Here is a 15,000-nt window from a genome sequence, read left to right as displayed (position 1 = left end):
TAAAAGATTTGGATGTAACTGTGCCGTTTTTATTTCATATTTATGCTTATTCTCCAGTCACCTGGGATACACCTTTCTCTCCACACTGCTATTAATACCCTCAGGAGCCATTTCTCCCCTACCTCACCCAGCATCTTTACCATATCTGCTGTGACCTCTTCTGAGCCTGCTGCTTTCCCTGACTTCATTTTCCTTAGTGCTGTTCTTACTTTTTCTAGGGTGAGCTCCTCCTCTTCCCTCATCGTAGGCTGTTTCTGGGATAGTACAGCTTCTGTGGGGTTTTCTTCATTCAGAAGCTGCTGGAAATATTCCTTCCATCTGCCTTTGATGTCCTCTGGGCTGGTGAGCAGGTTGTTGCTGGCATCCCTTATGAAGGGTGTTTGACTATCTTCTTCATCTTTCTGTCTTTGCCTTGCAACCTGATATAGTTTCTTTGTACCACTTACCGAATCACTTTCCAGAAGTTGATAGAGTGCCCCGATTCTTTAATAGCTTCTGTATTAGCCAACCAGTAGTCCTTCCTAGCCTGGTCAGTCTTTTCTATCTCCCACTTCTTCCTGCACTCCTTTCTTTTGAGGACTTCCTGGATGTCTGCATTCCACTACAAGCTTTGTTTATGTGCCTTATTTCCATACCTGGCTCGGCCACATATCTTTTCTGTAGTCCAAACACATGCTGTTTTTAGGTGCTGCCATTCTTGTTCAACCACCTATGTCCTCCTCTTCTTGGGGGGGGGGGGCTAGAGCCCGGAGTAATTCCTTGAACTGTTGTACTTTCTCTCCAGTCAACTTGCAGGTCCTCAGCCTGGTGTCTGTTGACCTTACAGCCTTCTCTGACCACTGCTTGCAGCCGATTGTGGCAACTAGTGGTTTATGCTGTGGGCCAACTGTTTCACTAGAGATGACTATGCAATCATGGATTCTACTCCAGTGCCTTTTCCTTACTAGGAAGAAGTCTGCCTGAGTTGCATGCTGGATACTTTTGTATGTGATCTTGTGACCGTCTCTCTTTCTGAACCATGTGTTGGCTACTATCAAGCCATTTGCCAGACAGAAGTCTAGAATGGCTTCTCCTTTATTCCTGTTACCCCACCCATGTGGACCCAGGCAGTCCTCATATCCTGTTCGATCTGTCCCAATATGTGCATTCAAGTCACCCATTATCAACACCAATTCCTATTGTCCTGCAACTGCTGTCTGAATGCACTCTTTTCCTCACTATCACAACCCTGCTGTGGGGCATACGGTGAGATTATGAATACTGCCCTCTGATTACATTGGAGTCTGACTGCCATGAGTCTGTCATTAATTCTGCTGATATCCATCACTGCCTTCTTGAGCCTCTCTCTCACCATAATTCCTATGCTATTTTTAGGCTGTCCTCCTCCTGAGTAGTAGAGTCTGGATCCCAAGCCCAGTGGTTTTGCTGCACTGCCCTTACATCTTGTCTCTTGGATACACAATGTCCAGACTCCTCAGTATAATCATGACATCCACTTCCAAGCTGCATCCTGTCAGTGAACCCACATTAAGCGTAGCAATTCTCAGTTCATGTTTGGCAGGTTGATTGGTTTTATGTCCAGCTTTCACTCAACAGAGCTATCCCAGGTAACCCAGGCTAGGCAACTAGACACTGGCCGGCCAGCATCTTATTGACCCAGGGCTGCTGGGCTTTTATGGTGGGCACACACTGGCCAATAGGGGCACATATACCCCTCCCACCGTTAGGAAGGGTCCCTGGCATAGGTCAGAGTAGGCCGGGTCCTCAACCCACTTATCACCGGTAACTACCCATGCCCATTTTGGCGACATTAGTATACATGACTGAATCACTTAGAGCCATACTTTACACCATTGAGTGGCTAGCCCTGCCACTCTGCACAGTCTGTGATCTGTGCTCTCCTTTCTTGAGGATATCGTGTACCACAGTAGATGCCCAAAGCAGTTGGTCCATACAACTCTTCTCCCTATAGGGCACCATGTAGTCTGTGCTGCCCAGAGCTCCATTCATTGGTGAGTTTGAGATGGAAACACTCAGCATGTTTTTTGACCATGGGAGAAACCCCACAGAGACACAGGGAGAATGTGCAAACTCGAAACAGGCATTGGTTGGAGGTCAGAATTGAACCTTGTACCTGGGAGGTGAATACCTTAACCATTATGCCAACTAGTCTGCTTACACTTATCAAGGGTATGAGAACTTGTCAGAGACTTGGGATGCATGGCTAGGCTTAAATGGCCCTTGGGGTCATCAGCCTAGTAAAAGCCTATGAACAAAAACATAAAACATAGTGTTTCCCACTCCTTTTGGACCGAACGGAAAAACAAACCAAGTAATTACAGTAAAAAAAAAAAAAACTACCCATCTATTTTCTTACCTACCTACAAAATACACACAAACAATCTTAACACTAATACAGGGTAAGGGAGTAAATTTTAAGAAAAAAAGGCTCTACATTAGTGATACCACAAAGGATACACGAAGCAAAGCCAAGACTAGACTGCTGACCTGGATGGTGGCAAACTGGACTAGAGGATTAGGGTGAGGAGTGGGAGTTTAGGGGCAAGGGAGGTGGACCCCAAGTGAGAAGATGACTTTGGAATTAGGCAGTGTAGGTCCCAGATGGATTTGAGATCCCAAAGACTGAAGCCAGACTAAGGAGTCATCAGATCTGAAATTCTGGATTACCTGCGAGGTGGAGGATTTAGTGCAGAATACCCAGCTCTGGTAACACCGCATGATAAAACAATGAGTCCCCAAATTAAGGAGAAACAGGTGGAACAGGAAGCATCTAATCAGTTGCCATATGAAGATACTCAGGAGCCTTCGGTAGGAACCCAGTAAAAAAGTTCAGCTGGAATTGCACAGTAAGGGAGGGAGCAGCAAACAGTGGCCACTCTGATGTAGCCAATGTTGTGGAGTGATAGGCCAGTGAGTTCCCATATGAAAGAGCAATGGGTAACTCAGTATGCAACAGATGAGAATATGTCACAGGAAGATGTGCTGGAACTTGCTGTAGAATGACTACAGGAAATGGAGACTAAAGAATATGTCCACAGTTTACAAGAAAAAGATCTAAGGGAAGAGTTGCTTGAGTTAATAGAGATGGATAACATATTAAGACTGATGAAAGAAATAGATAACAGAAAGTCAATAAAATCAAAAATGTTAACAGTCTGATAATGGTCTTGATTGCTGTGTTCATTTGTTGTAACAGAAATTCATGTGATACAACAGAAGTAAATAGTATATATTACTGTGCAGCTAAATTAACAGATAAATTCTTCCCATAAAAATAAAGGGAATAAGGGGAAGAAATTGAATCCCATAATGGCAGTATCGAATAGAGACAACTATAAAAGCAATTAAGGCAAGAAGTGTAACTGTTAGAAAAGTGTAGAAAAGGGAAGAGATCAACAAAAACACTTAGAAAACTAGACATGATAAACTGCAACTCGCAATATTAGAACAAACCAGGATCTATCATACACTATTACAAACAAGTGATATCAGCACAGGCAGAAAAACTTAGACGATATGCAGATAATTATAAAGGAAAGGTACAAAATAAACCCTTCATTGATGACCCAAAGTGTTTTAAAGAGAGTTGGGAAACAAAGGAAAAGAAATACCACCAAAGAAATAGATACATTTAGGAGAAATACCTATGATGACCTGATGGAACATAACAAAGATGATGAATGTACAGAAATAGTAAGGTCATATGTATAGGCTATGAAATTGGATGAAGAAACGGCCAGAGAAACTGAAATAAAATTAAGAAAAGCTACTTAAGGGAGACTCCAGGCCCAGATGCATTACCTAACTTCGGGCTAAAACTATTAACATCTTCACAAAAAGATTTGGCCCCGAGTAAGAACTACTTACATGCGCACCCCAAACAGATACCGTTCTGGTTAACAACAGTAAAAAATTATACTCCTCCTTAAGAGTGAACCTGTATGCTATCCTAAAAACTACAGACCAATAACTTGCCTTTCAATGATGTATAAACTATATACTGGAATTGATGCTGACAGAGTTTATAGTCACTTAGAAGACAACTCAATCATGGCAATAGAACAAAAGGGTAACAAAGGATCATTTGTTGTTAAATAAAATCATAATGGAGAACAGTTAAAAGGGGAATAATCTAAGTACAACATGGATAGATTATACAAAAACACATTTGACAGCACTCATATTCGTGGATAAAAGCATGCTGACAGATGTACAAGATATACCCTGCATTGATCAATTACATTACAGTGACCATGAAACAGATGCAAACCACTTTGCAGCTAAGCCATGGTAAAGGACAAATTATTTATTCCAGTGATAAAAATTCAAAGGGGGATATTCCAGGGTGACTCTGTCACTGCTGTTCTTTTGTCTTGCCCTTAACCCATTAAACTGTCTACTTAACAGATTAGGTCATGGTTACAATCTGGCTCCCAGACAACAAACTGTAAAAACTTTTCTTCCTTTTGTGGATGATTTAAAACTGTATAGTTCATCAGATGAGATGCTGAAAGCACAACTAACTGGAATTAGTCAAAACTTTCTTAGATGATATAAGAATGTTATTTGGTCCTCATAAATATGCAAAAGCAACATTTAAAACAGGAAAACTGCCACACCAAGAAAATATCAGTCTGTGACAGTAATGGGATATAAAGTAACTTAAGTAGGAGAGTGTACAAATATTTGGGAATTGATGAAGGATCACCAGGAAAACATGAACCAATGTGAACAAACTTAGTAAGGACTATTTTAGAAGACTAAAATTAATACTGAAAACAGGCCTGACATTTAGGAACAAAGTTCAAGCTATAACCAATTTGCTCTTCCTGTTCTAACTTACAGTTTTCGGTTGAGACTGGCCCCAAAAAGTATTGGACCAGTTGGGACAGGAAAACAAGAAAAATTCTTCATGCTTACTAAATGATATCTAAAAATCAGTGTACACCAAGATTATATAATCCTTGCTCATCAGGAGGTATTGACCTCTTCAGAAATGGTTACATGTGTATTTCTGCAATTCTAGGATTGCATACATATCTGCTGACCTTATCAGATCAAAACATAGTGAAAATTCTGAAACATGGAGAACAAATATAAGATGACTCCCATGCTTTGTTTAGCAGAAACATTTGGTGCCAAGTGGGAATGGAAACCAAATCAGAAGTAGACAAAAATCAGGCAGAAACTGAATGTGCCAAAAAACAAAATAAATAATATAAGGAGAAGGATCAGGTGAGAAGGCAAGAAATGTGGAAAAGGCATAATATAGTTTAGAGTACAGAAAACTCCTGAACAACCTCATGTTGATCAGGATCTGGATGCAGGAATGGTTAAGAAGAGGCAAATTTAAACCAAAAGACAAAAGGTTAATATTGGTGGCCCAGGATAGTAGAGTATGGATGCGTTGGTTTACAAAGTCCATTGAACATGTTGGAGAAACAGACAAATGCAGGTTGTGTAAAACAGAACTGGAAACAGACACACATCTTGTTGCTGGGTGTGATTCAATATACAGGCCCTCTGCCACTAGTGTAACATATAATAATGTGGCAAGACTGTTGAACTGGGGATTGTGCAAAATTACAATAGTGAAGCAGCTGAGAAGAACTGGAATCACGAGCCACAAAGCATTATACAAAATGATGACATTTATATCACATGGGATCACATTACCAATAGCTCAAAAAACAGATGCGAGAAAACTAGATATAGTAGTCTATGAAAGGAAGACAAAAAGTAACATTGACCACTGACATTGCTACACCCAGTGATTATAGTGTCCTACATACAGAGAAACAAAGTAATAAAATACCAGGATTTGTAGGCAGAAATGAGGGAAATGTAGAAGAAGGATACCCAGACAGTTCCAATAGTAGCAGGTGCAATGGGTCTCAAAGAATTCACAGTTTTATTTAGATACACTCCCAATCATGTCACTCCATATGAATTGCAGAAGGCCCACTCCCATCATGGTATTAGAAACCCAAAAAATTTGGAGGAATTAAAATGGGAGAAGCCATATTTGAGGATAAATGGTATCACTGCTCAGTGAGGATACATCCACTTTCCTGGCACCAAACCAAAAAGTCTTTTCAATTTTTAAATAGATTTTCCAGTTGCAGGTTTCTTAACCTCCTTTACTACCTGTAGAAGAGCCTCTGAACAAAAGTGCCCAAAGTCATTACACTCCCATCAAAATACTGATATTGTCTTCCATTTTGGATAAATGAGACAGCCTTTCTGCTGTTTGAGGAAGTCCATCTTTGTGGGTAATGAGTGGTAATTGCCCCTGGCTAAATGGAAGAGAAGGAAGAACCAATGTTGCCCTGGCCAGAAGGGAGTCATCAGGAGAATTCTGGATGAGAGGATAGGTGAGGGGAGCATATAAAAATATCCTTTTCAATATGAAGAATTCTGTTCTCCAGGCCTCCTCCACCCGTCGTCATCTCTGTTGGTCTTCGGGTATAAAGGCATCAGCCGACGCCATTTTCCTCAGTGTTTCTTGCCCCAGATGCCAGTAGCCCTCTTGCAGGCTAAAATTTGGATAGATGCCAATGTTTCCAAATAGATAGAGGTAAACACAACAATAAGCAAGTATGTACATATACACAAACAAATACACCATAAAAGACTCCCCCCCAACAGCTAGCTATTAGAAGGGTAAACAACCTAGGAGTACCACAGAGGGGATGGAGGGTAATCTGACTGCAGATGCTATCCAGTTCAACATCTACATTTATGGTAGGTACAAAACTGTACTATGTCCTTCATGGATGCATCTGCAGTCATAACAAGTGGGTAGAATACCATAGCCAACTAGGGAGGAGGATAAAAGTAGATTATGGTGTGTTTAGGATCCCTTGCAGTACAGCAGTGGCAAACCCTGCTCGGGATCTGGAATATAGAGGCAAATTATAATGCTTGGCAAATGTATGCACGGAGGTCCAAGTAGCCGCCTCAATAATGTCTTTGGTTGCCACTCTCGTGAAGAAAGGCTGTAGTAGTGGCTGTTTGTAGAATGAGGTCTTATGTTCTGTTGTGGAATTGGTTTTCCATGGAAGGAGTAACAGAATCGTATGCAATTTCCTATCCATTTGGAGATTGTCTGTTTGGAAATAGCTTTTCCTTCCCTTCCTGTTGCATAGGCTACAAATAGTTGGTCAGTCTTTCTGCTATTTTTGTTCTGTCCAAGTAGTAGCGTAGCTGTCTATGTCGTCCAAGTTATGTGTATGTCGTCCCCAAGGTATGCAGTATTCTCTTTTTTGTGGGTTGGGAAAGAAGGTAGGTAGGTGGATTGCCTGGTTTAAAGACACTCTGGATACCACCTTAGGCATAAATGTAGGATTAGTCCTCATGGACACTCTATCTTGGTGGAAGATTAGGAAGGGTTGCACTGCCATTAAGGCCTGTAGTTCTGAAACCCTCCTTGCTGAAGTAATTGCCAGTAGGAAAGCAGTTTTCCATGACAGGTGTTGTAGGTCTGCTGTTGCTGCTGGTTCAAAGGGTGCTAGTGTCAACTTTTCTAGCACAAAGTTTAAATCCCAAGCTGGTAATGGTGGTTTCCTTGGAGGTTTTACATTCTTGATTCCTCTGAGGAATTGCCTGAGCAAAGGGTGCGAAAAAACAGGTGTATCAACGCTGTATTCTGCTGAAATAGCTGATGCATGTATCTTGATGGAGGAGTAGGACAGGCCTGAATGAAGAAGTTCGCCAGATACTCCAGAATGTTAGGCATATCTATGTTTGACACATCTTTTCCTCTTTCCTCAGATGACAACCTTTTCCATTTCCAGCATAGTTCCTTCTTGTTGAAGGTCTGCGTGCTTCAAGAATAATGTCTTTAACTCTTTGGGAAAGTTCTGGAATAGCTGCTGTTATGTGATGTTCCATGCAGTCAGTTGCAAGGTTTTTAGGTTTGGATGTATGATGCTGTAGTTGTTCTGCGTTAACATCAAAGGCATCAGGGAATTGTCCACATATTGTTCGAGACAAGCTCCTCAGTAGTGGGTACCAGTGTTGTCTTGGCCAGTTTGGAGCTATCAGGATTATCCTTGGACGTTCTTCCTTGATTTTCAGTAGTACCTTGTGTATCAAAGGAAGAGGCGGGATGCATATGCTGTTAAGCCTTTCCAGTTGAAAGAGAGTGAATCCACTTTCCATGCTAATGGGTGGAATGTCCTTGTGCAGAATTTTTGAGCTGGTGATTGAGAGGTGATGCGAATAGGTCTATCTGTGGCATTCCCCATTTCTTGAGATGGTCTTGAAGATGTCCGGTGAAGCTTCCATTCGTGGCATCCGGGTGGTTCTGCTTAATATGTCTGCTAGGGTATTGTCTTTCCCTGGTACAAATATTGCCTGTAACTGGATGTTGTAGCTGAGTGCCAGGGTCCACAGCTCCAAGGTCATTCTGCATAGGGGTATGAATGAGTGCCTCCTGTTTGTTGATGTACCACATGACTGTGGTGTTGTCTGTCCTTATCATCAACTGGCCCTCTTTGAGAAATGGTTTGAACTTTTGGATTGCCAGTTTTACTGCCAGCATTTCCTTTAGGTTGATGTGCAGTTGAAGTGATCCTGTGTCCACAATCCTTGCACGCATTTGTCCAGCATGTGGGCCCCCATCCTAGGTCTGAAGCGTCTGTTGTGATGGTCTGGCTTGCTTGACATCTGCGAAAGGGTAGGCCTGGGTTTGACTGGCATGCCTGAGCCCACCATAGGAACTCCTGTTTTAAGCATGGAATTAGTGGGATTTCTGTTTCTAGACTGTGTCTGTGTTGGGACCACAAATTCTTTAGGTACCACTGTAGTTTTCTCATATGTAGTCTGGCAAATGGAACCAAGATTATGCATGATGCCATGAAGCCCAAGGCCTGCAGTACTTTTCTTGCTGTTAACTTGTTCAGTTTTGTTAGTGCCAAGAAGTATAGAGGAAGTTCTTTTTGTTTTTCTGTAGTCAGGAATGCCATTTGTTTTACTGTGTCCAATTCAGCCCAAGAATGTCCTTGTTTGGGATGGTATCAGCCTTGACTTTTGTAAATTGACTGTGTATCCCAGTGCTTGTAGCAAGTAAATGACCCTTTGTAAATCTGTTGTCAGCTTGCTTTTGTTGTCCCCTTGTAGCAGGCAGTCGTCCAGGTATGGGTAAATTTGAATTCCTGAAGTCTGCAATGGGCGATTACTGATGCCAGGCATTTTGTGAATACTCTGGGCAGTAGATAAGCCAAAAGGCAATGCTGAGAATTGATAGTGCTCTGATCCTGCAAGAAATCTGAGGTATCTTCTGCAGATTGGTCGAATGGGGACGTGCAGGTATGCCTCCTTGAGATCTAGAGTTACCAGCCAAGACTCCTTGCCCAGCATGGGAAGAAGTTGCTGTAAGGTCAGCATTTTGAATTTTGGGACAATGATGTATGTATTTAAGGTGGACAGGTCGAGAATTGGTCTCCAACTTTTTTCCTTTCTTGGAACTAGGAATAGTCTGGAGTAGAACCCCTTTCCTTGCTCTGCTGTTGGCACTCTTTCCACAGCTCTCATGTTTGCTAATTCCATTATCTGGCGTAGAGCCTCTGTTTTTTTATTTGGAGGTAGTTTTGGCATTCCTCTTTTGACTGGTAAAGTGTGGAAGTGAAACCGGTAACCTTGATCTATGGTTTGTAAAATCCACTTGTCCTTTGTTATGTAGTGCCAGTTCTTTGAAAATAAGGTTAACTTTCCGCCTAGAGGAGCTGCTATTTGTTCCCTGGTAGGCGGATTTAGGGTTAAGTCACTGTGGTTGTGTTGATGTAGTGGCAGTGGCTGTGTCTGTGCCTCTGTTGTTACCTTGCCACTGTCTTCCTCTGTAGGCACCTCCTCTGGATTGGTTTCTGCCTCTGGAACGTCTATTCCTGCCCCTTTGAAATTTTGTGGAGTCAGGAAAGGACCAATTTTTGCAGGCCAGTTCCTGCTAAACCTTGGGGTTGAACCTGCAAGAAATCTTTAACAGTTTGAACTGATTTTGCCTTTTCTTCCATTTTCTTCATAACCTGCTGGGCAGATGTACCAAACAAACTTGTCTTGTCCATAGGAGCATCTAGCAACTTAGCTTTAACATGATCCGGTAAAGCTTGTTCCTTTAGCCATGCATGCCTTCTTATCACTGTGCCTGTCATGGCTGATCTAAATGAAGCCTCCAGTGCATCATAGCCACATTTTAAGGAATGGTTGCTAACCTGTTGTATGTTATTTACCATCTCTAATACATATTTCTTATCAAGAGATTCATCAGTGGTTAGTTTTTAGTTAACTGATCCAGCATAAACTCTTGGTATTGTATCATGTGAAACTGACAGTTTAAAGCTCTAGCTGAGAGAGTAGCTGAAGTGTAGACCTTTTACCCCATCTGTCTAATGACCTTGCTTCCCTTTCAGAAGGAATAGGATTTTTAGCTATGGTCGCATGCTACTGCCTTGGGGCCCTGGGATATAGTTTCTGGGTCTGCAAGTGGAGCCTTGTAAAGGTGGTGATGAGTATCTGGCACCCTGTAAAATCTGTCCGGTTTGGCAGGGGCTGGGGGTAAAGAATCTGGAGCGGAGCAAACATCATTGAAAGCATCATCCACCACAGAGAGAACAGGGGTATAGCTAAGGGCCTGTGCTGTGGGAGATGCAGAAAAGTCCTAAGTCTTTTCTGGAGTCTGAAATCCTGTTGCTGCCATTGGAACTGTTCTCGCATGGCATGCAAGGTTTCCCCAAAGGAGAATTCTTCTGTGGGAAGCAGCTGGGATGGATTCTTCAGCATCAGAATCTTCAAAATTGGAGAAGGGAGCCCCTGGCTGGTCAGTTATGTCTGATTCATCAGCAGAATCATCAGAGGACACTGGCTGGGGCTCTGCCCTAGGTCTCTTCTCTGGGGGCTGAGAGGCCCTGTCTGGGTGAGATTGAGATCCTCTAATTAAAGAAATTAAATCTTCTGCCAAAGTAAGCATTTGAGAACTAGAAGAGGGCCTGGATGTGGGTGGTTTAACAGGCACTGTTTTAGTAGTCTTGGCTGCTTTAGCCCTGGCGAAGGCCTTAATGGACATGGCTGCTGGAGGCCTAGCAGCACCACGTGCTGGGGTAGAAACATCCAAGGGATGGTGTCTGATAAGTCAACCACCGTAGTGGGTAAAATTTCTGAGGTCGCTAAAAGAGTTGTAGCAGGGCCTCAGTTGTAGGAATAGGTTCAGCTGTACTTTGTTCAGTTTTCGTTTTCTCGTCGCTGAAACCGAGACACTCATGATTGTTGACCATGGTTTCGGCCGAAACCGCGGACCGCGAGTGTCGGTCTTTATCTTTGCGTTAGATTAGGTAGTCGGAGGATCCGGCGGCATAACGGCAAAATCAGAACCGAAAACTGTTCTGCAAACTCCGATCTGCCAAAGCAGTCCTTTCTTCACAAAAGGCAAGAGAGGAAATGGTAATGACAGTGGCTGACAGTGCTGTGGAAATCTTATGAGGTATTTTCTGCACCACAGTTTAAACAATTGTTTTTTTTCTGACATCGGCTGAGGCAAGAAAGAGTACTTTGTGGTAGAAGTCTTGGTATTGGAGAAGTAATCTCTGTATCCGAACAGGGAAATGCGAACAGCTTCTGCTTGAACTCCTGCAAGAAAGACTGAGGAAAATCGCCGGCTGATTTTTTGAAAATTGCAACTGTATCTAAAAGTTTGGTTATGACACCCTCTGGGAGGAGTGACTGGAGTCTCAGCTGACGACAGGACAACCCACTTGTTATGACTGCAGATGCATCCATGAAGGACATCCAATGGCGGCAGCCCTGGATGAATGATTGTCTATATTGTATCCACACTTAATGGTGCGACTTGCAACCTAAGAAGCTCTGACAGCAGCTTCAGAATCATTGTCAGGGAAATTAGGAACAAGTTTTGACATGTTGTCAAAAATGGACAACTGGTACCTAGTCGTGTGTTTGATAATTAATAGCAAGGGAAGCTGAAGTATAAACTTTTTTCCACATCCGTCCACTGCCCTTGTATCTTCATCTTTATGTAAGGTATTGGTGGATGGAAAACGTTAAGGTGGTTTGTTTGAGTTTGTAAAAGTGACTGCAGGGTTGGATTTAGAATTCTTTTAAAGGCACTTGTAGCCATCAAGTGGCTCAACCACCTGTCTTTTGGTGCAGGTTGTTGAGACTCTGGTGTTACAGAAGCTAAAAGAAAAGTGTCCTCCAAAGCTTCTAAGAAAGGAGGACAGAAGTAGGTTTGGTAACTTCCATATGTAAGCATACAGCATCTGTTTTGAGATTCAGAAAACTGTTTCCTTCCAAATTAAAATGTCTCATCATCTTTTGGAAGGTGTCCCGAAAAACAGCTCTTCTTGAGGTAAAGTCAGATCATAAAGCACCTTCAGGTTCAGACCCATACTCTAAAGGTAAATATGACTAAGAGAAACAGAACAAACATTCGGAGTATGGTTCAGAGAAAGAAGGTTCCTCAGAGGGAGTCTCTTTTTCTTCTAAGGAATAGATGATGTACATGCCAAAAAACTGTGGGGACTTCAAGGTAATGAGGACTTTAAAAAGCTCCAGAGAAAAGTCTTGCAATTCCTGCTCAGAATCTCTCGAAATCAGTATAACAGGAGATAAAAGATGTTTTTTTTTCACTTTTACCTTTTTGGGTGTTTCAAACATACATGAAAGACCTGACCCTCGATGTACCTCCATTAGTGAACCAGTGATGTCCTCACGTACTAGTATTTGAAGAATCATTTTGCTCCCTCAGAAATTACAAGCCTAGATTTCCCCTTCATGGCCTTATCAGCCATCTGACTGTTCAGGTGGGATATACCAGAAGGCTGTTCCTTGTTGGTCTCCGGAAGGGTCACAACACTGGAAACAGGCCCAGAGAAAGGAAAGTTTGTGGGCTTAACAGTGTCAGAGATGTCAGACACTGATCTGGAGGAAAAAGTGGACAAAATGAATTTTTTTTCTGCTTTTTGGTTTACTTTTTAGACAAGGTGAGCAAAGGCAGGAGCTTCCAACGATGTAGTGACTTGTGCTACAGCCTGCAAGTGTTTTTTTTTCTAAACAGATTTTTAAAGAAAACCATTTCTATGCATTTTCAAAATGAATGTTTGGCAAACAGATCATTCCTTGATGTTATGATCAAGTCCTAGGCAGAAAAGACACTGGGTATACCTGGCCTTATATGGTATCTGCTTACTATGGAGTCATTTTGCTAGAGATGAACAAAACGCAAGGTTAGAAAAGGTCCCCAATGTGATTTCAGCTTTCACTTACAAAAGTCAACTGAATCCTTTCACACAGAGGACAGAATAAGCTAGAGATGGAGTTTTGCTTCCCAGAACGGCAGCAAGAATGCGGACTTTCAAGCTAATATATCCTTAAAGCACCAGCACATACTGCTCATGCCTAGGTCTACAGCTGGAAGAATGGCACACAAGAAATGAGTACATAAGCTCTCTCATTCTGGCTGGACTTATGTTATCCCTGCCAGGATACATCCCATCTGTCAGCATATGTGTAATAGTGTTCTAATGATGAACATCTACAGATCTTTGAAAAAACTGCACAGAGTAAGATTTCAGAAAGGGGATTCAAGATGCTACCTAATGTGGAGTTGTGCGGCTGACAGAATGGTTAAGGCATTTACCTCAAAGACACAAGGTACAGGGTTGGATTCTCACCATTGAGGGGACAGTACCACAGCTTAACTCATTACATCTGAGTGACGCCTCCAGGTGCATCTGCAGTTACCTCCTACTGCTCCTCTAGGCGTCAAATATTACTTGCTCACACTTGCATTAATAATTCCAAAACCATGCTACATCCAGGGTATCAGAATATTTTATCTTGAAGCATACATGATGGCAGACACAACTGTACTGATATTTTACCTCTGTCAATGAGTATTTGTTAGAATTGCAAGGTGATAACTTCATTTTTAAAGGCTCACGCCACACCCACTAGGAGTTAAAGGTACACACTCAAAAGAGTTGTAGTGGAGGGAATGAATGGCCTGCAAGGGTAAACTAGCCTAGTACTTACCTATGTGCAGGGCTCCTCAAACTAAGATCATGAATTTCCATCCTGTTATATCTAACAGCACCTAGAGGCAAGTTTCATTACCTCCCTGACTTGAGTGCTTTGATCTAATCATGATGAGTTGCTAATTAAGATACCCTAAAATGGTGTCCACATGAAGACTGAAGCAGGAGGTGAAGTTTTGGAAATGTATACTGTAACACATATTTACATTTCTGATTTCCTGAAATGGTGCCCTAAAAATACTGGTTTGCTGGAGGATCTAATCAGGTCCTCTAAATTAGTGCATGTGTATGTGCCCAAGCAATTATGTACCGTACCTATTCTTCACAGGTTGTGCCAATAAATACATGACAATGATTTTATCCCACTCACATTTACTGTATAGTTAACAATGGAGAATGGTTACTCTAGTAACAGTGTAAAAGTTAAAACAATTTCAGAAATGACATGAAACACAATAAATGGTTTAGAGTAAATTTTAGAAGAATTAGCATAGCTTACAAAATATTTATCAATAGAAAACTGAATGCTCACAGAAGAAACCAAAGTGCAGCAAATTGAGTTAAAAAAGAAAGCAATTCGTCTTAAAAAAATCAATTGAAGAACAGGGTACAAATTCAAATCAAACTGTTTTTCAATAGTGTCAGTGTAATGGAGACTTGCGTTTTAAAAGCCCTCTACTACTGATTGAGGCAACTCATCTGCAGTGGGATGAGGAAAGGTACTTCTACCCAACTAGATCATCAAATGATACCTTAAAAATGTATCGTATCTTAATTACAAAGACCTTTGTGATGGGTCCTTCATTGGATAAAACTTAAAGTAGTACCACCTGGGTAAAGAGGGGCACAACACAGTTCAGATGGCTGAGCAGAGAAGACTTACAAATGTACCTGACTCCTGACTGGTGAAGATGAAGTGAGAACACAGAGG

The 15,000-nt window shown here is 41.9% G+C and overlaps 1 protein-coding gene across 1 annotated transcript in view; it reads right to left on the bottom strand.

The window, feature by feature from the left end:
- Positions 1-15,000, bottom strand: part of SMYD2 (SET and MYND domain containing 2) — a 762,982-nt gene that overhangs the window by 383,828 nt on the left and 364,154 nt on the right. The gene's annotated exons all lie outside the window — the stretch shown is intronic.

Source organism: Protopterus annectens, chromosome 1.part0, assembly GCF_019279795.1.
Source record: "Protopterus annectens isolate FY-2018-M chromosome 1.part0, PAN1.0, whole genome shotgun sequence".
NCBI classification, from domain to species: Eukaryota; Metazoa; Chordata; order Ceratodontiformes; family Protopteridae; genus Protopterus; species Protopterus annectens.
This window is presented reverse-complemented; position numbering and strand designations above follow the sequence as displayed.